We start from the raw sequence: 23,178 nt of genomic DNA, 5'->3' as shown, positions 1-23,178 counted from the left end.
CATTTTAATATCATTTTTGTTCCCTGATGCAATTTGAATTGCTTACATAAGGGGTTATGAAAGGGTTTATTGAAAGCATCTTGCTTTTCTTCAGACTGGCATCCTTTTTCCAGCTAGACATGACCTTCACTTTAGGAAGTTTGAAGGCCAGTCTGTTGAGACAAAGCAGCACAATAAGAGCCATGTGAATGTCCTAGGTGATAGAGGCATATTTGATCTTGAACTAGGACATCTCCTTCCACTGCACCAAAAATAAGCTATTGGGTATCATGAAAAGGAAAGCTTTCTGGTGGGCAAGTATAGCTCTTAGACAAATAGTTATTTTGAGTGAGAATCTTTGGTCCTATTGTCAGTCACAATAGGATAGGATAGGTTTGTTGGCCAAGTGTGATTGGACATAGAAGGAACTTGTCTCTGGTGCATAAGGTCTCAGTGTGCATACAAACTACAAACATACAGTAATGGAGGGGATAGAGCTCTGAGACTAAGTCCAGGGCATATTGATTCCATTCCAGATAGTCTCTTCCACTCCCAATGAAATGAGTTTTGAGTTGCTTCTAAGGCTTAATTCAGCTCCTTTCTCCCATGCTGCTTGGCAGCTATCTAACCCTGTCGCTGTTGGATGTTGACATAGGCAATACTTGTGTCCTTCTTGAATTCCCTTCTTGTGAAAGGACTTTTCTAGCACATCCCATATAGGGTTAAATGTATTTTTATTCCCTTCCCTCCCTGGCTTGACTGTGTGTTGCTTTTAATTCTGTTTTCAAAGCACTAATGCAACGTTCAGTAAATAGGGAAAATCTTTTTCTTTCTTAGTGACATTTCTCGTGGCATGTGAAGTGTACTCTTTAAAAGTACAGCCAAATAAAGTGTTTTCCCTAAATAATATTCATGCAATTAATTACAACAGTCCCATCCTCTTCAACATTGGAGAGCTATTGTTATCCCATTACACTTTGTGTTTTCAAGAGAAGAGGGGGCGGGGGAAGAGAAAGCATGGCTTAGCTTGGCTGATGTGAATCTCATCCAGGAGCAACAGTCATTTTCAAAATTGTGTCTTAGCCAGCTAGTGTGTGATGAGATCTGTCTTTTTTCTAATGGCTTGCTGCCTAGCCCATATATTTCCATCAATGCTATTTTTCAAAAAGCCTGTTCATATCTTTTGACCATCCCATACCTCCCTCCAACCCCCGCCCCAGCTGACTTTATTGCTAACAACAGGTTTGCATTCTACACAGAGGTGGGTTCCTACCAGTTCGCACCAGTTCAGTAGAACCGGTTCGTCAAATCTACCGAATCGGTTACAAGAGGTTCCACCAGAAAGCAGGTGACACCTACAGAAGAGGTTCCAAAATTTTTTGAAACCCACCACTCACACACACACACACACACACACACACACAGAGAGAGAGAGAGAGAGAGAGAGAGAGAGAGGCTCACACAGAGAGAGAAAGAGAAAGAAAGGAAGAAAGAAAGAAAGAAAGAAAGAAAGAAAGAAAGAAAGAAAAAAAGAAAGAAAAAGTGAGAAAGAGATGAAAGAAAAAAAGGAAAAAGGGACAGAGAGACAAAAGGAAGGGGAAAGAGAGAGAGAGAGAGAGAGAGAGAGAGAGAGAGAGAGAGAGAGAGAGAGAGAACACATGGCTGGCAAGCCACTCCCACCAGGTCACATGGCCGGCAAGCCACTCCCACAAAGGAGGCTACACCCACGGAGTAGGTTCAAATTTTTTTTGAAACCCACCACTGATTCTACAGCTTCGGTCAAAGTACAAATCTAAATTTCCCTTGAGGTCTTCCAGGATAGCATTCTTCCATCTCTTTGTTTTTAAACTTTATTAAGTTGTCCAGCCAGAAGATCTCAAAAACCACCAATGAAAAGTTTACACAACATATCAGTGCAGAATTATAGCTGTTCATATGGCTCCTTTTTGACGCTGCTTTCCATCTTCTGTATTACGTTTCAGAATAAACAAAACATAGTGCATCCTGCATTTTTATGAACAGCACACAGAAGGATGATCAAGTTTCAAATTAAAAGGATGGCATTGAAATGTAGAACTGTCATGTTCTCTCTGGTCTGATATTAGAATATCGGGTTATAGATCTTCGGGAACTCGGGAAATAAACTACATTGCCAACTACACTTTAGTTACATTTACTTTAGTTATGTTATGTTAATAAAGTTTTCATAACACTAAACATTAGTTAAGTTACATTCTAAACTGCAGAGAAATAACGTTTGCTTAACAAAACAGCCAAAGTGTATAAGCTTACAGAACCTGGCTGCTTAATTTTGAGTCCTACTGTAAGCCAGAAATTTCAACTGCAGGAGATGATAGCAGCTCATTTATGCAAAAGTCAAAAACAGTCTTTTTCAGCTTTCAGGCCAAATCTCCAAAGAAGGATCATTGCTTTAGATCAGAAGTGACTTGCAACTTTGGAGAAGTTCAGCCTTTACTGCTGACCTGCCTGTATACTGTACTGTACTTCTCAAGAAACAACTCATTTTCTTTATGTAGTTTAATGTCGATCAATTGCTGTAAAGTAGGGACATAGGTGAAGAGGGAGAAGGTGAGTTCTGTTCTGTCTCAGTTCCTGCAGACTCTCTGGGATGGTCCAGAATCAAGATGACCTGCTTACAAGAAGTTGAAGTCATATCCTCATATTAGACCCTCCATTTGGAGCCCAGCTTGCTACTGAAATAGACTAAAAACAGATAAAAGTTCAATAGGAACTAGGGATTTCTGTTGAACCATGGAAGACAGACTCCTATGTGAACTTTCTATGTGACATAGGTGGAACCTGAGTAAGTTAGTAACTTTTAGGGCTCCAAGTAGCCCATTGCAGGACATTCCCCTTTCATCTGGTTGCAGAGAGCTTTGGAAATAGTCTTGGAGAAGGCACAATGGTTAGAACGCATTATTGCAGGCTAACTCTGCTGACTGCCAGGAGTTCAAGCTTGACGAACTCAAGATTGACTTAGCCTTCCATCTTTCCAAAGTGGGTAAAATGAGGACCCAGATTGTTGGGGACAATATGCTGACATTGTAAACTGCTCAGAGAGTGTTGTAAAGCACTGTGGAGCAGTGTATAAGTCTAAGTGCTATTGCTGTTGCTAACCAGAAGCTATTAGATCAACTGTAGGTGCAGAAGAAGCATGACTTAAGCTGATGCAAGAGTATGAGAAAGAAGTACTTTCTCAGACTCTCAGACTTAACTCTGAATCAGACAGGGTCCCCCTTGGATCATGGGGTTTAGGAGGGAAGGCAGGGGCAGATCTGCTTATTCAGTAAGCAGAATTTTAGCATTCCCATGAAATCAGTTTCCTGATTTGGTTTACTTCATAGCAGAAACTGGACCTGTTCCTGCATGGTCATTTCTGCTTTGGCTGCCAGACAGAGAGAATCACCATTTATTTTCTTGCCTCAGAGGAATATTGAATTTCTGGAACACTTTCCATAAGAATGCTATTCCTTCTGGTAACTTCTGCGCAGCCTGCCTGCTTTTCTCCTCAACAGCAAAACATTCAGGCAAAGGGGAAATGGTGTCTCCTTTTTATGTGCTTCAATTTCTCTCTCCCCCTCTCCTTAAGCCGAGGACCGGGAACATGTGGGGGTGGTTTGTTGTTCTGCTATCCTTCACTGCCTATTCCTAGCAACAACAGTTCACTGCTATACCCAGACCAAGTATGCATTTTTTTAAAAATGTACTTATCAAAAATACTTTTATAGTCCTCCATATTGTGGATGGTGCGCAAAGGGGAACCTGAAAGCTTCAGTATCTGGGGTGGGATTCTACTGATTCTACCAGTTTGGACTGGTTTGGGTGAACTGGTAGCTCCAACGATCCGGTTCGCTCCAATGATGAGCTGCTGCCCCAGTTCTATTCTGTCCTTTATTTCCTGCTTTCTAGCTCATCTCAATAGTGTCGCACTATTTCCCCGCCTCCAGCTGGTTTACTTTCCATTGCTGACTTGGAAGGTAAGCAGCTGAGCTTCTAAATGCTCCATTTTCAGTGCTTTGTGTGCATGCAAAGCATGAGCTCACCGAACCAGTTGTTCAACCAGCAGCATCCCACCACTGATTGACAGCAACAAGAGAGCTTCCAAAAAAGTCAACTGCCTTCTTAACTCAGGGAGATTTTTTTCCATCCATGGAAATAAACATCTGCAATATCCTCTACTGGGGGAAATCTGGATATTTTCTCTCCCCTTCAAAGCTAAGTGTTTCCAAAATTAGGAGACCATGAAGACGAAGGGAGAGGGTGATGTGGTGACCTTCTGTACTGTCATACCTCTGCCATGGCTGGTAAACAGAGATATATTGGAAGATGCTGGAAGAATAATTGCAAAGCTTAGAATGCATACCTACAGCGGTTATGCTTCTCCTCAAAGTATTCTCTTTGAGGATAAGAGGCAATATTATGTTTCCTAATTCTATATTTTAATGTTTAATAATATATCTCTTATATAGAAAAGGAGTACAAGTACTAAACAAAAGAAACTAAAATTAAAGAAAGGACATAAGAGAAAATTGAATTAAGGTATCCAGTATATTTCTCTGTGAAAGTTGGACCATAAGAAACGTTGAGCGCTAAAGAATTGAGGCCTTTGAACTATGGTGGTGGATAAGACTCCTGTGAGTCCTTTGGACTGCAAGGCAATCAAACCGGTAAGTCCTAGAGGAGATCAACCCTGACTGCTCTTTAGAAGGCCAGATCCTGAAGATGAAACTCAAATACTTTGGCCACCTAATGAGAAGGAAGGACTCACAGGAGAAGAGCCGAATGCTGGGAAAGACTGTGGGCAAAAGAAGACGGGGATGACAGAGAATGAGGTAGCTGGATGGAGTCATCAAAGTAGTAGCTGTGAACTTAAATGGACTCCGGGGGATGGTAGAAGACAGGAAGCCCTGGAGGAACATTGTCCATGGGGTCGCAATGTATCAGACACAACTTCGCAACTAACAACAACAATATTTCTCTGTACTATTGTATCCTTTCAAACAGTGATGTCCGGTCAGCTTTATGGCTGGTGAGGCAGCTTTTTAGATTTGTGGACTTCAACTCCCAGAATTCCACAGCCAGGCATGCTCAGTTCCGATTTAAAGCAACAGCATTTTCCCCCTTTGCAAAATAAGTTTTCCCATTCTTTTTCTTCTCCCTCCCCCTCCTTCCTCCCTCTCTCCCTCCCACCTCTCTCAAACAGACACATGCACACAGAGAAAATTGGATCCCCCTCTCTCTCACTCACTCACTCTCAAACAAACACAAACACAGAAGTTGGATTGGATATATTTTCCAATGGCTTGAAAGCAGCTCCTCTGCCATACCCCCCTTCCCCTGCTGTCTTCCAATCAAACTTTTTGAATTCCTCCCCCCTCCCCACACACCACCTTTTCCAGCTGTTTCAGAGACGATTTCAACTCTGCTTCTGCCTGCCCTCATGAAAGGCCAGAGCTCTAAGTCAGACTGAGCTAGTTGCTCCCAGAGAACTCTAAAAAGCCTCTAAAATGCCCTCTACAGGAGGTGAGAGAACATGTGCCTCCTTTGCATATGAATTTTTTTGCTTGTTAACCCTTGCTTAACTCTTAAAAGGTGAAAAATTGCTTATACACAGGAGGCCCCTATTTCTCTGGCCTCCTCCTATAGTTAACACTAAGCACTGTTCCAAGTCACTGTGAATCTGGTAGCAACTACCTTGGCTTTAATTATTTTTAAAAAATTCTTTAAAATTCTTTCCTTTTCCTCATGACTGGTGAGGCCACGCCTTCCCTGCCTCTAGTGACTGCACGTCCCTGCTTTCAAACCATTCACTGCTTTATATCTTGACTGTTGTCTTTTAAATTTCTCACCTTTCTTTCTGAGGATCTATAGAGAACTACAAATATGACCTTGGAGAAGAGAAGCTAAGTGCCAAAACACGAGTTAAAGCCAGGAAATGAAAAAGGTGTTAACTCTCTTTCATATCAAAAGGAGAGGAAGAAAAGTAGGACCTTTATCAATAGAGTTCCAATATTTCTAATGCTGCCCCCCTGATCTGGCCTACCTCAAGGGACTAAGAGAATTCCATCAACTCTGACCCATCACCACTCTTCAGTCGTCATCTCAACTCATTCCCGTGTTCTTCAAAGATTTGTTTTGCTATTTGATCCTCCTTTATTCCCTCTACAAGTCATTTCAACGTATTGCTTTTATACTGGTTGCTCACTTGTGAATTCAGTCCACATCCATTAGCACCTCATTAATTTGCCTACCTTAAAATTTCTTCAATCATTTTCCCATCTGTAGCAAGCATTCCAGCAAAATACACCCATACTTCTACTCACTCAATTCATCATAAACACATAACTTGCAATTGTCCTCTTCATTTTCCTCTTTTACATTAAGTGTAGAACCTATTAGTGCTGTAACTTGAGGTAGGCATCTGCAACACTTAGAATTTTACTTGCAATTCATGAATTAATTTTTCTTTTCTTTTTTGAATCTGTTATATTTTAAACCTAAAAAAGCCTTTTGAGACAGGTCTAAAATACGGCGGATAAAAAGAAATAAAAAAAGAATAAAAGGGAAAAAGCCATCAAATGCAGCTAAAATTTAAGTACCTTAAATGCCTGCCCAAAGTTACAGCACTAGCAAATTCTATAAATAATATATTGCTAATCTCGGGCAAAAAATGTAGAATTTCTAGTAGGTGCAGACTTGTTTTTAGATGATAGCAACATAAAACTGGCCTTTTGATAGCTGATATATTGCATCTGCTGTGATTTAACCATTCAGCTTCCAAATCTATGAATTTTGACTTCCAAACCTTTTTTCCTATTGTTCCTAAGGAGAGATAGCATATACTTATTGCTGATCACAGGACAGAGTTACTTATTTGGGTTTAGGTTAGCAGATATCTGAATAGGCAAAGGATAATGTTGGAAGGAAAATCCATCTGGTTCAGTTCCAATCCGGGAGAAAGGCAATGGAAATAAAATGGAAGCTGGAGGCTGATTGGAAAGAAAGGTTCCATTTATTGATGAAGCAGAACTATCAACCATCTGTGATTCTGGGACAGCTGACCAAATGGTTGAATGAGTGGATGGATCTTTTTAGGTTTCTGTGACTTTGAACTTTGCACTGTTCTGGGCGTTGTGCAATGAAGGGGTTTGTGTTCTGTAAGGGTATTGGGCAATTCCTATTGTGGCTAATAACTTTTGTCCTGTTTTGGATCTTGAGTGAGGGGCTGCTTGTTCTAACCCTACCATTCTGCTTTTGCTGTCATATTTTGCTGCAAGGAGTTTTGAAATATCCTGTCTTGAATTCTGCTGGCAGTATTTGCTTTGCTTATGAATGGAGCCATGTAGATAGTTGGCTTCCTCTTTCAATAAGCTCTTTATCTCCTTAAGCGTTGGCATTTGCTGTGGGCTTTTAAGAAAGACTGGGGGATGCTTTCTGCCTCTAAAAACACATTTCTCCATTTCTGTCTCAGGGAAATATAATATTCTGCCTTTTTTAATATTTCCAAAATCATTTCATTATTCTGGAGGGGGGGGCTTCCCACAATTACATAGACAGGTGAAAATGATGACATATGGGGCCAAAGGGGGACACACTTTTTAACTTTTTTAGCATTTGTGACAAAAATTATAAGCAAAACTGCAAAAAAAAAATCCCTTAGTCTCTGGGTATATGAAATTACTTTTCCCAATATTTTTCTGGAAAGTCTTTAATTTCAAGAACATATGCTAGCAATAACATAGAAGTCACAACAATGTCTTTTTCTGCTTTCTCCACAGAAAGGTATGATGAGTCACGTGATCTGCAGATTATAGGAATTATAGAGTTGAAGGAGCTGGATTGAAGTTGATTGCTGGAATCAGGAAATATATTAAATAACAGATATAGGCTGCCTGTTGAGGGATAAGCAAAAAGAAGAAGCTATCAATTTACAAGGTCATAATATATGAATGTTTCAAAGACTACCCTTGTGAAAACAGCCCCACCCCTCCAAAAATGAGTATATTTGGGTAATAGCAAGATAATATTTGATTTTAAGACTGCTTGCCAGAGAACATGAGATCAAAAGGGGGGGGGATATGTCTTTCTAGTAACCCTTTATTTGTACATGGGGACTTTATAAAAACTGGCTTCAAGATATATCAAGGACATGATTTGTAAAGAAAGCTTTAAAAGTTTTTTTTTTTGTAATTCCAGAAAGCTCCTGTGAAATTAATTTGTTTTTCTTAAAGTGAGGGCATCATAATGACAGCTAGAACATTTCATGCTTTGACAATGATTTGGAAGAAATACTTTAGTCTATTGTGTTGGGCAGAAGCACAACACCAACATAAAAGTGGACTTTTTTCAAGCTATAACTCACGTCTGGAAAAAAAAAAAACCAGTTTAATAAGTTTTGTTAAGTTCAATGAGTGGATCCCTTAAATCAGCAATAACTTTTTCTAAGTGTCCACGGAAGCTGGAAAAAATATCAGGCTGCTTTAGCCATTGGTAGAGATGTGCAGTGCTCACCTTTCCAGAGCTCTGAAGCTCTTCTGTAACATCATTTCCTGAGTTTGTGCAGCCAGAAGCAAAATTTTAAACCTTGCTCTAAATCAGCATCTTGGCTATTATCCAGTCAAAGAGCAAATCAATATTTTTTTCCCCTTCCTGTCCCAGGATTTAAGTTCTTCCAGCAAAGGCAAAGAAGGCATTTTTGGAATGTGGGCCAATCTGTTTGTCTCCTGGTTGGTTTACTCACCAATTCTGAGGGGAAAAATAGCCTAAGTAGATGGTCTTCTGAGAAGCTGTTAAGCTTCTGAAAGCATTTTAACAGTGGCAGATGAACTTTAACAGGGATTGAGGGCAGCTTAACCTCCAGTTTCAAATGCACAGCAGGAGGTTCCCCCCCCCCCCCGAGGGAGGTCTAGAATTTTCCTAAGAAAATTGTTCTGAACTATTTCTGACTGGACAATCACATTTCAGCCCCAATCTTCAGTGCAACTACTTTGCCCTGCAAGAATTACTTGTTATTAATTGACCCTTCTTGGGTAAAAAGAGAAAGAATAACAGCTCTAGCACACACATCCTGTGCAATTTATAAAATTGCATTAATGTGTACCCTACTTTCCCTCATAAAAATACTAGAATGAGGCACTCCAATATTTAGAATTTCACTCAACGTTCACTAGTTCTTTAGTGTGTGTTATTTGGTGAGAGGGGCTGATTCAGAAGTGACATTTGTGCTTTCCTACAAAATTAACCCCGAATAGTTTATTCTGTCGCTTCTGTGTTCTCAAATATCGTTTAGCCATTAAAGGACACTTACAGAGGCTCTGCAACAATTCAGGCGCTTCTTGGCTATTCAGCGATATAAATATAGATGACTCAGACACATGAGGCGGCTTATTGCTTTTGTGACCTAGTTTTTTGTGTGTCTGTGATTTGTTTTTCCCTGCTATCCTTTCCTTTTCTTGCACTGGAAAGATCTAGAAAGTTCTGTTTCTTCCTGGCCAGCTAATTTTAATGAATGTTTTTCCTATGTGATACTTCTTTTAGGAATATCGCTATATGATTGAGGGAAATAATATTTTGTAAATGTTCTAGACCAGTAGAAAAGAATGCTTGTAGTTCAGGATTGAACTATGGGGTCCTTGGTTCTCCCAGAGCATGATTGTGTGTGTGGGGGGGGGAGGGGGTTGCAGATGTTTCTTTAACAAACTAGGTAACATCATCAGCACTAGTAGGGAATGGGGTTTGCTCTCATTTTATATTCTACTGGCTCGAAGGTTTCTAGACTTCACTGGAAGCCAAATGGAAAATACTATCTTATGCCCTAAATACTATCTTCCTGCTGTTACTAAGGTTGCATGTGGATAATGTCTGAAAATTGATTATGTCTATATAAAAAAGGTCCTTTTCCATTTATTGACATTTTGTAATCAGCAAAGTGTTCGTCTTGTAGATGCTAAACTGAATAAATATTTGAAATTTGATTGTAAGAATTGTGAGGATCTTCTTATAGTAAGCACAAAGGTATTTTACCTAAGGATAAGAGACAGTCATTTGATTACTTCTTTTTTGCTCCGTTGCTACTAAAAGAATGCTTCTGTGAGCATTCCAACAAACTGATAGAAATACATGTGTAGGTAGCCTTTGTTTAGCAGTCTGCAACTCAGTTACTGAGAGAAGCGGTTCCTAAGTGAAACTATGGCTGTGCTTATGAGTTTAGTTCAGCTTTCCTTTGCTTTATAGACTTGCACTTTTAAAAGAATATTTTTCATTACTGTCATGTATGTGAAGATTTTTATCACCATTGGAACTGTGAATGGTTGCTAAATGAGGCAGTCATATTCCCTCAGAATTCCTTCAGCTACGAAATAAAACTGGAAATGACCTATTGCAAATTCCAAATCAATAAATTAACCCTTCATACCAGTGGTGGGTTCCGGATCACGTTGCAACCGATACGGTGCAATGGGGCTGGGTGTCCACCACATGCACGTGTTCAGCACGTGCATGCGTACTTACCGCCCACAATGCTCCGCTGCTCGGGAACCGTACACTCCGTGCGCATGTGTGTAAGACCCGATCGGCTCAAATACAGGTAAGGAGGGTGGGCAAGCGGGCCCTCCGGAGCACCGTATCAGAGCAGTACCTGGTGCTCCCAGCAGGCACCAGTATGCCCATAGCGGGGTATACTGGTAGTAACCCACCACTGCTTCATACATGAAGGTTTTAGCAGTTGGCATACATTCTTAGGAATTTAGCATTGCAACAAGAAGACTTTGGGAGGAAGAATTATTGCCATTTCTTGCCAGGCTTTTGGCCCGGAACAAGAAGTCATTTTTTAAGCCCATAAGCATTTTCATGTGGATCTATGCAAACTCATAGTCAGGAGAGAACAGGATGCCCAGAGATGGTATTCAGCCAGTTTGGATCGGTTCACCTGAATGGGTAGCAGAAATCTTGGGTGGTCTTGGGTGGGCCCAGCTCTATGCCATTCTATTTAGTTTTTGAGGCCGTGCGCATGCGCAGAAGTCATGTGTGTGAGCAAACTACATGTGTCGACGGCCAGGTACATGCATGGAAGGTGCCCGCGCACCTGCTTGGTGAAACATTGATAACAAAATGTGCAACCCACCTCCGAGGGTGCCCATATAGTTCCTCCCCTCTCTAGTTTTCATTCATTCAGATGGGAGACCTGAGGGAGAGGCCTGAAGGGGAGCCCTACTCTAAGCTTGAGAATGAAAATTAAACATTGGAATCAAACAGAACAGGACAGGACAGAAAATATTTCTGACAGTGAAATCATCAATCGTAAGCAAGGTTTACCTGATTTTACAGACAGTATAGCAAAACACAGCTACGTTCAAAGAAGCTGTATCCTAATGGTCCAGTAATAGTTGTACATAAAAGGTATCAGGTTTTCTGGGACTATTTTAGCACATAAGGTGTTATAAAATGCTCTGTGAGTCTTATAGAGGGTGCAATGCAGCAGGACATGAGTTATAATTTCAGTGGCTCTTTGTCCACAGGGGCAGAGTCTCAGCTTGTAGGAGACTTTTATGTGTCATCTCTTCAGAGCTGGTGTGGGCAGAGTGTTACAATGACCCTCTGAAATTTAAAGGCTGTTATAGGATATAAATATCTTGCTGGTTTGTGAGGGGGAGGGGGGACTGTCTGCTCAAGAAAACATTCTTGGGTAAAGCATACAAGTCCTGTTGAGCTTCTTTATCTGAAATGTTTTTTAAAATGCATAAAGCCATAGACCATCATTAGGAACTCCTTGGAGAAGCTGATAAGTTGGAGCTAGAATAGAATGGAATAGAATGGAATGGAATAGAATTCTTTATTGGCTAAGTGTGACTGGACACAAGGAATTTTTCTTTGGTACATATGCTCTCAGTGTACATAAAGAAAAATAAAATACATTCATCAAGAATCATAAAATACAACACTTAGTGATAGCCATAGGTTACTGTTGTGACTCAGCAGCAGTCTTCTGTGAGTCTTTTCAGGATGCAAGATTAACAATGCAGCTGGGGCTCATTAGGGGCATCTTCTGGGGATAAAAGGACGGATGGTGCCACGCCCTGGTTGCAGGAGTCAACGTTCATTCGTGCGTTCAACATTCATGGATTATCGGTCGTGGTTTATTTGAAAGACACTTGGAGAAGTGATTGGTTTTCTGTAACCCTGATTCAAGGATACACTTGGAGAAGTGCATTGCTTTGTAAGAGTTTTTGTTTGGTATTCTGTTATCTCATTAGAGACTTTATTTATGTTTATTTTTGGGCTCGCAGTCAGTCTGAGCCGAGAACTGATAAAGAGAGTTCCTTTTAAGTTTGTTTGCCTGTCGTCTGTTAACGAGCAGAGAAGGGGGGACAGAACAGGTTACTTATAAGCAATCAAATTATACTAGGAAATAAATAAAACAATATAAATTTTAAAGATACAAGCAACATGGCTATTGTCATAAGTGGGGAGAGATAGCTACTAGGAAGGAAGAGACGAATGATAGCAATAGAGTCTTAGTAGGTAATATGACAGTGTTGTAGGAATTAGTCGTTTAGCAGAGTGATGGCATTTGGGAAAAAGCTGTCCTTGTGTTTAGTTGTTCTGGTGTGCAGTAGAAATTGAAACAATTTATGTCCAGGATGTGAAGGGGTCTGTAGTTCTAATCCATGAGGAGAACTGGTAGTGGCAGAATTAGAAAAAAAACAGTAGTGTTTCCTACAAAGCTACCTTCTAAACACAGAGAGGCTAGAGAAAAGTGAAGAATTGCAGTTATTGGTAAACACTGAGGGTCTGGAGAAGATTTATTTAGGACATTGCAGAAAATAAGATGGTTTAAAGTCTGTATTCTAATACTACAGGAAAAGTCATATTGTGAAATGTGAACAGAGGCAATCAGAGGACATCTGCAGCGATTTCAATTTTGCAGAGAAAACATCAAGGAACTGTTGAGAAGAGAATTTTTGAGCAAGGTCTCTGCAGATCTCCCAAAAGACATTGTACCCGAGATAGTCAAGCGAATCACTTCTGAAAATGCTTTGTGAAACAACATGTCTCCTAATCTCTTCAATTTAATAGTGAAGCAAGGTATCTGAATTATCCTCTGGCAATATCCAGGTCTGTCTTAACACAAGGACCTGATGGGCACTTGCCCTTGGGCTGCAGGAGCATAAGGGCCTCATACTAATCTGTGTATGTTAACTCTTCAATGCACCTTGTATCATACAGCAACATATTTGTTACATTTTGCTGCATTTTAATTAATACTAACATGCAAATACATGTTTAGTTTTACCGACCATTTACATTTCTATTCCTGTGAGTAGTTGTCATAGAGGCCCCAGTAGACTGCTTTGCCCAGGGGCCCATAATACTCTTAAGACGGCCCTGGCAATATCTGGAATTGGGGAACCTGGCTTTGGAAGATAAGCAGGACCAATATTTCAGTGATGGCTAACCTTTTTCTCGTTGCATGCCGAAAGTGTGCACATGCGACAGTGCACCCATGCAAATGTGCGTGTGATCCTCCTGCCCCGCCTGTGCATGCATGCACATCTCCTGAATGTGCCCCCCCCCCCAGAGGCATACAAATCAGCTGGCTGGCCGGAGGCACGGGTGAATGCACAGGTGGAATTGAGCTGGGGTGGTGGCTCTCGTGCCCGCAGAGAGGGCTCAGCATGTCACCTGTGGTATATTTGTTAGCCCTTTTAGGGCAGAATCATACATATTAGATTTCACTCTAAATTCATTTCCAATTAGCAGAGCAGTTCCACTCAGTGCCTGGTCCAGGTTTTGTTGGATGAGTGTCAGTTGTTGGAGACTTTAGGATTTAAATGACTTGCAGTGTTCATAACACTTGCCATGGGTGCAATTCTATGCACACTTACCTGGGAATGTAATGAATTTATGAAGGATACATAGGATTCCACCTTAGGTCAATTACTCTCTTAGACCAACCTGCCTTACCTACCACACATGTATGCAACTACACAAACGTGGAAGATAGGACTTGTCTGCTTGATATTTTTTTTAACCCCCTCTCCCCTCTTCTCACTACCTTATGAAACTAAAATGTTAGAGAGAGAATTAGGAATTTCCCTCTGAATTGGAGGATGGTCATGAAAAAAGGTAATGAACCTGGAGTTGAAAAAGCTAAAATTTATCCTATAAGCCATTTCAAACACCTGTGACAGTGGTGGGATTCAGCCGGTTCGCACCTATTCGGGAGAACCGGTTGGTAACTTTCCAAGCAGTTCGGAGGACCGGTTGTTGGAAGAAATCTCCTTTTGTTTTTTTCCCAGTTTACAGGGCTAATCCTGTAAGGAAGGCAGGGAGGAAACATTCTGGTGTTGTTTCTAGCCTAATCTTTATTGCCCTGCTCACAGAAACTCCCTCTCTGGTTAACCCTTATTACCATTGTAGCAACTAAGGTGAAGTGCCCATCGACCTGAGTGACACTGACTTGGCCACGCCCACATGATCACATGACCACCGCGCCCTGCCTACCCAGCTGGACATTAGGGAAGAGAACTGGTTGGTAAATTATTTGAATCCCACCACTGACCTGTGGCAACTATATTAGAATGTATGTGAATGACTGAAAATGACAACATTATTCCTGATACTTTTCGCATGTCGTACACCAATAGATGATCTCCCCAGCTGAGGTGGCGCACTGGTTAGGGTGCAGTACTGCAGGCCACTTCAGCTGACTGTTATCTGCAGTTCAGCGGTTCTAATCTCACCGGCTCAAGGTTGACTCAGCCTTCCATCCTTCCGAGGTGGGTGAAATGAGGACCCAGACTGTGGGGGCGATATGCTGACTCTGTAAACCGCTTAGAGAGGGCTGAAAGCCCTATGAAGCGGTATATAAGTCTAACTGCTATTGCTATTGCTATTGTTTTGAACATCAGAGCTTGGCTCGATACTATTTTTTTTTTGCCAGGCAAGAGACAAAAATACCATTCATAATAATAGTGATCTGGAACACAGAGAGAAAAGATTAAAGCCAGGGACTGTGAAAGTTAGTGTCTGCAGCACTATCTTCATTTATCAGAGAAGAGGGAATAAGACTGCTGTGACACAAGATATAAACAAGAGTCCCTGCAATAGACAAAGTGAACCAGAAATGTACTGTGATGTTTATGCCTTTGACTTTGCAATCTGCCATCTGGTGGACTTTAGGCATAGTTGCATACAATGCTGAGCTGCTGTGTCAAGAGGAACAAAAGTAGAATAGGGTACTTTTTTAAATTAAAAATATATATTTAGATACTTAGATTGCCCCTCCTGGAGTATAGCTAAAGACTGATGCCTCTTGGATTTATGATGCTTGGAAGGGCTGTTTTTACATAACTATATTGTATGACTACAGGGGTGTTTGTGAAACACCCAACATACATTGCTCTTCCATATCAGTGCTACCATTCCCTGCTTCACAACTCATTCCACGTGTCTGAAAATGAAGCAAAGAATAAATAAGGCACTGCCAATGCTGAACAAAATACGACATTTTCTGAGCATGCAAAATTTCATTTAAATCAAAGCCCAATTGGGATTGCATTACGCATATTTCCTACTGATTTACTTGGGAAGAAAGAGCTAAATAAGCACAGACATACCTATTTTCCCATCAACTGGCATTGCACTGTTATGCTAATGAAAAGGAAATTAAGAAAAAGGGATTGGCTAAAGTTGGTTGTAGCTCTGCCTGGTAGTTTGACCCACTGGATTTATTTCTTAGAGCGATGAAGCTCCGGAATTGGACTCAAAAGTCTAGTTTTAGCTACTACTGTCTCCTCTTTCATTTTTACACAATTTGTACAGTTAAGACGAACCTCCTTCATTTCTAGCCATTTCATTTTGCTGGGGAATGGGGTCAAGGGACCCCTGAATAAGTAGGTACAATTTGCTGGGTAGGCCAAATGAATAAAAACTACTTTAACTACCTCAATCTGAAAAAGCTTCCTGGGACAATGCACTTGCGGAGTAGTGTTGTATGATAATTAACACTTGCATTTCTCTCAATGCCCAGTTATTGGACACATTGTTAATATTATCGCTATTGAAGAATCCTGGAGAAAATAACAACGCTTTAAAACTTCCCATATTAAAGAACCTTAACATGACATCCTTCTTTCTGCTCAAATTGCTTCTCCCGATACTAATCCTTTTCATTTGTCCAAGCCACTGGTCCACATGAAGGTGGTAATCTGGGAAAAAAGGAGCACAAGGTGATGATATTCATCCATCATGTTCAAAGAGGACCGTGATATCTAACAGATTGTGGGCTGGCCACGATGTGTCCGCAGGTGGCTAGTAAGGCTTATATGGGCACGAAACGTTCTGCAACATGTCGGGCAGACATGTGTGGTCACCATTGTGCAGCATTTGCAGCTCTGGCTTTGTGGAGTGCTTGCTTCTCTTGTGCTAAATGTAACACAGTTGATAAAACAGCACAATCTATGCAACCATAGGTAGGATGCTGCCAGTTTGGCCCAGATTGGCTGAATCAATAGCAGTAGCAGCAGCGGGAGGCTCCGCCCACCCACCTGGATGCTTCTGCGCATGCATAGAAGTATCGCGCCCGAGCCCGAACCAGTAATAAAAAGATTAGCAACCCACCTTTGCTATGTTAAGTTCTGGACAAAGAATGGAGGCAAGGCCAGAGTGATTTCTAACATCTCTTAATTCAATACTGCCTGTGAGGCAAGTGTAGGTCTCTGGTTGACAGAGATCCTTTTATAGGAAACTGATCAGCCAAACAACCAATCAAGAGAGAGATTTTTCCAGCTCCAACAGAGGACCTGATTGAGACCTCAACCGACAACTATACACTATATACAATACATAATAAACTACTCCTTTTCCATCATTCAGTGTGGTATAGTGGTTGCGGTGGGGACGGGAACATGAGTTCCAGTCTTACTTTTAGACACAAAGGCAGCTGGATGACTTTGGGCCAGTCACTCTCTTTCAGCCCTAGAAAGGAGGCAGCAGCAACCACTTTGGAAAATCTTGCCGAGGGAAACTCTTCTTGGAACAGCTTATATCCTCAAACATTACCTTAACAGTTCCTAGGTCCTTGGTTAGACTCGAGCTGTTGAGCTACCAAGCAGCCCCAAAGGCTGTGAATCTCACCAAAGATATTAACTGAAACAAACCAGCTGATGTATGCAGCAACCTTCATAATCACCAAAGAATTGGGTTTGAAAACACAAAAGAACCAAGAGGCAAGAAGAGGAAGCCTAAATGGAAAATTTGGTTGGAATTGAAGATCAAAACATTTCATGGAGACTTGAGCAACTTGAAGAACCTAAGACAAGGTCAGCTAAAGAACAAGCAGGTCAAAAGCAGCCTGGAAGTAAGATACGATTTGGAGAATAAGGAGATTGCGGTAGTAATTGGAGAGCTGAAGCAGAGGGTTGTTCCCATTGCTGAAAAGATTAAAAGGTATGAAAACTGAGTAACTCAGCTCAAGGAAAACTCACAGTTCAGAGCAAATCAGCACCAGTTTTACAAAAGCTTAGAAAGTGGAGATGGAGTAGCAACAAATGAAAAGCCCGATAAAGAAAAAGCTCTGAAATTCTGGAAGAATTTGTTGGAAAACAACAATAACCACAACAGAAATGCAAAATGGATCAAACAGATTGGAGTGCATAAAATGGAAGATGTGAAAATAACAAAAGAAATGGTGCAAAGACAGACAAGAAAAATGAAGAACTGGAGTGCACCTGGACCAGATGAGTTACATGGCTTCTGGTTAAAGGCACTTACAAGTGTGCACAAAAGATTGGCAGCCAGATCTTAAAAACACCTGAAAATGATGAATGGATGACAACTGGAAGGACATTTTTGATCCAAAAAGATAAAAAAAGGAAAGGACCCTGGAAACTATAGGCCAATCACCTGTTTGCCAACAACATACAAGCTCCTTACTGGTATCATTGCAAACCAAATTTATGGATACTTGGAAAGAAATAACTTGCTTCCTGTAGAACAGAAAGGATGCTGCAAAAATTCAAGAGGAACAAAGGACCAACTGCTGATTGACAAGCTAATCATAAAGAATTCAAAGAGAAGACAAACCAACTTGTTCATGGCTTGGATAGACTATAAAAAAGCATTTGATTCAATCCCCATAGCTGAATCAAGAAATACCTGAAAATCTTTGGCATCAGAAGCAACATACAAAAATTCATGAAAACTTCAATAAACCTCTGGAAAACGAAGTTTATAGTTAATGAAGAAGGACTGGGTGAAGTTGAAATTAAACGAGGCATTTTCCAGGGCGATTCCCTTTCACCTCTACTTTTTATACTCTCAATGCTACCACTGACAATTATTTTGAAGAAGATGAACTGTGGATACGAACTTGCAAAGAAAGGACAGAAAAACAAGGAAGCTTATGACAATGAATCATGCTTTGCATCCTAAAAGTGATGTTGACCGATTATATCTACCAAGAGCAGAGGGTGGTCGAGGACTCATACAAGTAAAACAGACTGTGGAAGAAGAAAAACACAGCTTGAATGATTACATCCAGAAAAGTGAAGAACCAATGATTAAGGAAGTAAATAAAGGAGGCCTTTTAAAGACAACTAAGTCAAAAGCTGAATATAAGAAAGAAGTAATTGAGAAGCTAGCTGAAAATTGGAAAAACAAAGCTATGCACAGCCAATACTTGAAAAGTATTGAGGGCAAAGCTGGCCAAAAGTTAACTTGACATTGGTTAAGATCAGGAGCACTGAAAAAAGAAACAGAAGGCTTTATTTTGGCAGCTCAAGAACAAGCCTTAGCCACAAACTACATGGAGACAAAAATTCAACATGTTACCAGCAAATGTCGCCTCTGTAATGAGAAAGGCGAGACAGTTGACCACTTGATCAGCAAAATCAAGTACAGCATTTTGCTGTACAGTGGGCACAGACAAATTTCACAAAATGACTACCTACAATGCCATGACTGTGTTGCTAAGATCATTCACTGGAAATTGTGCCAAACGTTTGGATTTGAGTACAGCAAAAACCACTGGGAACATAAGGTTCAGAAGGTTTTAGAGAATCAGAAAGTCAAGATCTTGTGGGACTTCAGAATCCAGACTGACAGGCACTTGGCCCACAACACACCTGACATAACAATAGTTGAAAAGAAAAAAAGTATGGTTCATTGACATTGCAATAACTGGAGATGCACGACTTGAAGATAAACAGCAAGAAAAAAATCACAAAGTACCAGGACTTGAAGTTGAGTGACTGTGGAAAAAGAAATCATGTGTTGTCCCTATTGTAACTGGAGCCCTTGGAGCAATACCCAAAGGGCTACCTCGCTAATTGGAAATTTTAAATTTATCAGACTTGAACATTCTGATTCTACAAAAAACCACCCTATTTGGAACAGCTTATATCCTCCGACGTTACCCTAACAGTTCCTAGGTCCTTGGTTAGGACTCGAGCTGTTGAGCTACCAACCAGCCCCAAAGGCTGTCAATCTCACCAAACATTAACCAGATGATGATGATGATGATAAATAATAATAATAATAATAATAATAATAATAATAATAATAACAACAATAATAATACATCTATTAATCGAAGTAAAGAACAAAAATCTATTGAAGGTCCAACAGACGAAACAAGAATACAGAAAAGATGTGATAAAATCAAGAAAGGAGAGTTGGCAGAACAAAGCATTGCATGGCCAATTTCTGGAAAAAATAAAAGATAAAGTGAAAAAACTTGGTTATGGTTAACAGCAGGTACATTAAAGAAAGAAACAGAGTCACAAATCCTGGCTGCTTAAGAACAAGCTATCCGCACAAATGCCATTAAGGCCAAAATCGAAAAATCCTCTGATGATGCCAAATGCAGACTTTGCAAAGAAGCTGATGAACCTGTTGATCACATACTCACATACTGCTGTAAAAAAATCACGCAGACTGATTATAAATTGCGGCACAATTCAGTAGCACAAATGATCCATTGGAATTTGTGCAAAAATTATAATATTAAAACAACAACAAACTGGTGGGAACATAAGCCTGAAAAAGTCACCGAAAATCAGATGGTCAAGATCTTGTGGGATTTTCGCATACAAACGGACAAAATACTAGTGCAATAATACACCAGACATCACAGTGGTTGAGAAAAATAAGGTTACAATCATAGACATCGCAATATCAGGTGATAGCAGGGCCGATGAGAAGGAATATAAAAAAATCGCAAGATACCAGGACTTAAAAATCGAAATTCAACGACTATGGCACAAACCAGCAGTGGTAACTCCAGTGATAATCAGCACACTGGGTGCTATTCCAAAAGCACTGGAATTACATTTAAAACAGTTAAAAATTGACAAAATCACCATCAGTCAAATGCAAAAAGCCGCACTGCTTGGATCTGCACGCATATTACAAAAATATGTTACGACGTCCTAGGCCCCTGGGTGGGGCCCAACTAGTAATCAATGCCAAATCCAGTGAAACAACTGGCCGCTGTGATACAATTCTGTTGTTGCGATAATAATAATAATAATAATAATAATAATAATAATAATAATAATAATAATAATAATGTAGAGTGTACAGTTTATTGATATCACTGTTCCTGGAGATGCCAGAGTCGAGGACAAAGAACTAGAGAAAAATCATGAAATATTGCGACCTGGCCATCGAAACTACACGGCTATGGATGAAGCATGTAACAGTGATACCCATTGTCATCTGGTCACTTGGCACCATGTCCAAGAATTTTACAAAACACATCAACAAATTTCAGCTTCCTACAATAACACCAGCGGAACTGCAAAAAGGTGTGCTACTCGGAACATCTTATATTTTAAGAAAGTACCTAGGACTCTGGCAGCAAACCGTATCAACCATTAGCACCAGTCACTGGTATTTGTAATGCATTTTTGAATGTTCAGTTGGCTGAGTTTCATGTTTAATGAACAAAGTATATATAGTAATAATAAAAAAATAAAAATCTCAGAACTTGAATGCATGCATACATAGAATCCTTTCACATTTGTATTATTTAATTCATTCCCACCCATGCAGTACTCCAAGCCACCTAAGGGTTAGAGAATGTGGACAATTGATTTTAGGGAAAATATGAATCAGAATTATTATTGATACCGCTAAGCTCTTCAACTTTTTGCTCTCTGTCTCCCATGAAAATCCGGTCTAATGTTCAATTTCAAGTTGTATGAAGTTCTTTGAAATGCCAGCTCAGGCAGTGTATATTGTATTCCTTTTTCAGTATCTCCATTAATTTCTTATGGTTTCTCTCCTAGAGTTGTAACACTGGGCCTGCTCTCCCTATTCTGATGAGATTTTTGCATTGTAAATGATAATTCAGATCTATAAGGAGTGTTTCCCCCCTCCCCAAATGTTCCCATGTTGAACATGCAGACAAGGTCCGTCTATGTCTTTTAATTGGCCAATTCCCCCCCCCCCAAGACTTGCACTTAATAAGACTTTTAGCAACTTTTGGTGGTCAAAGTATTTAAAGACCCTGCAGATCTGAGGCTCACTTTGTAGTACCTGATTTCATTGATTTCATTTCAAAATTAGCATTATGTAACTTCAGCATGAAAAATACAATATAAAATGTATGTTTTGCTCTTTCAGTGAAGATGTAGCAAATTTGAAAGTTAATAATATTTAACCTTACCACTTTGGTCAGATATTTTGTCAAACAACGTTACAGATAAATAAACCCAAAGGGGGGAAATCTAAGAATAGTATAGCAGAGTTGGAAGGGACTTGAAGGTCTTCTAGTCCAACCCCCTGCCTAGGTAGGAAACCCTACACCACTTCAGACATATGGTTATCCAACATCTTCTTAAAAGCTTCCAGTGTTGGAGCATTCACAACTTCTGGAGGCAAGTCGTTCCATTGATTAATTGTCCTAACTGTCAGGAAATTTCTCCTTAGTTCTTACCAGTAGTTCTTCTTCATCAACATTTTCACATTATTTCAGTTCTCTTTGGTATCAATTCAATTCCCTTGGTGGTTGATATTTTTTTAAAAAAATATAAACCTTATCCTTGGGTAACCTCACAATCACCAGTCCTAGAATATTATGGTATGTTAGTTATGTATGTTATGTTATGTTACATTATGTTGTCATATTATATTAGCATTATTTTATTGTAATTTGATCTAAATGTCAAATTTTGTCTATCACTCAATGAAGTCATAATAAAAAGACACATTTGTAGAGCCGAGGTGGCACAGTGGTTAAATGCAGCACTGCAGGCTACTTCAGCTGACTGCAGTTCTGCAGTTCGGCGGTTCAAATCTCACCGGCTCAGGGTTGACTCAGCCTTCCATTCTTCCGAGGTGGGTAAAATGAGGACCCGGATTGTTGTTGGGGGCAATCTGCTGACTCTGTAAACCGTATATAAGTCTAACTGTAATTGCTATTGCTATGATGTTACTTATTGAAATCAAACAACTTACTTTAAGCATAATTGTCAGTGTGGATGTATGGATCTGAAAATTAAGAAGAACATGGGAGAGATAAATAAATATAAATTTATTTATATACCTATAAATAAATAATATAACAATTGTTAACAGTCTTAATTGTTCAATTGAAGGGGGGGGGGAGAGATTTTTTAAAGATACATTCTTCACTTCCTTGTTCTTCCTGAATTTCTTTGTCCATTTGGTCCTCACTGAAATAATGATTTAAAAAACCCGTCCCAGCCACTTCAGCCTTAAAGAAGTATTTGTAGCCAATTCCTGAGTCATACTGCTCTTGAAGAAGCAGAAGAAAAAACCCTGATATAACAGTTCAGCTTATAACTGGGTCTTTTGTGAATGGAGAGGGATCGTTACACATTTTTAAAACACAAAGGAAAATGATCTTTGAAGGTATGTAATGATATACAGGGATTCATTCTCTTTCTCCTATAAACCACAACAGCCAATTTTTAAAAGAGGAATGTTAATGTGATGTAACAAATATTAGTGCTTATGATAATTCTGCAAATAAATCATATACCGCAACGCCATTTGTCTTCATCACATCAGGAGAAGATGTCAGGCTATCAAAAAGCTAATTTTCTGATGCCTACATCTTTGTCACAGCAAAACTGAAGGCGAAGCAAAGGAAATTATCTAGGGTGGAGAACGCCAATATCCATCTCCTTGAAAACATTGTCGGCTTCAATG

This window comes from Thamnophis sirtalis, unplaced genomic scaffold, assembly GCF_051295495.1.
Source record: "Thamnophis sirtalis isolate CommonGarterSnake01/CBP01778 unplaced genomic scaffold, rThaSir2_p1.2 scaffold_1, whole genome shotgun sequence".
In the NCBI taxonomy this organism is placed as follows: Eukaryota; Metazoa; Chordata; class Lepidosauria; order Squamata; family Natricidae; genus Thamnophis; species Thamnophis sirtalis.
The sequence above is the reverse complement of the archived record's forward strand: the minus strand, read 5'-3'. Positions refer to the sequence as shown.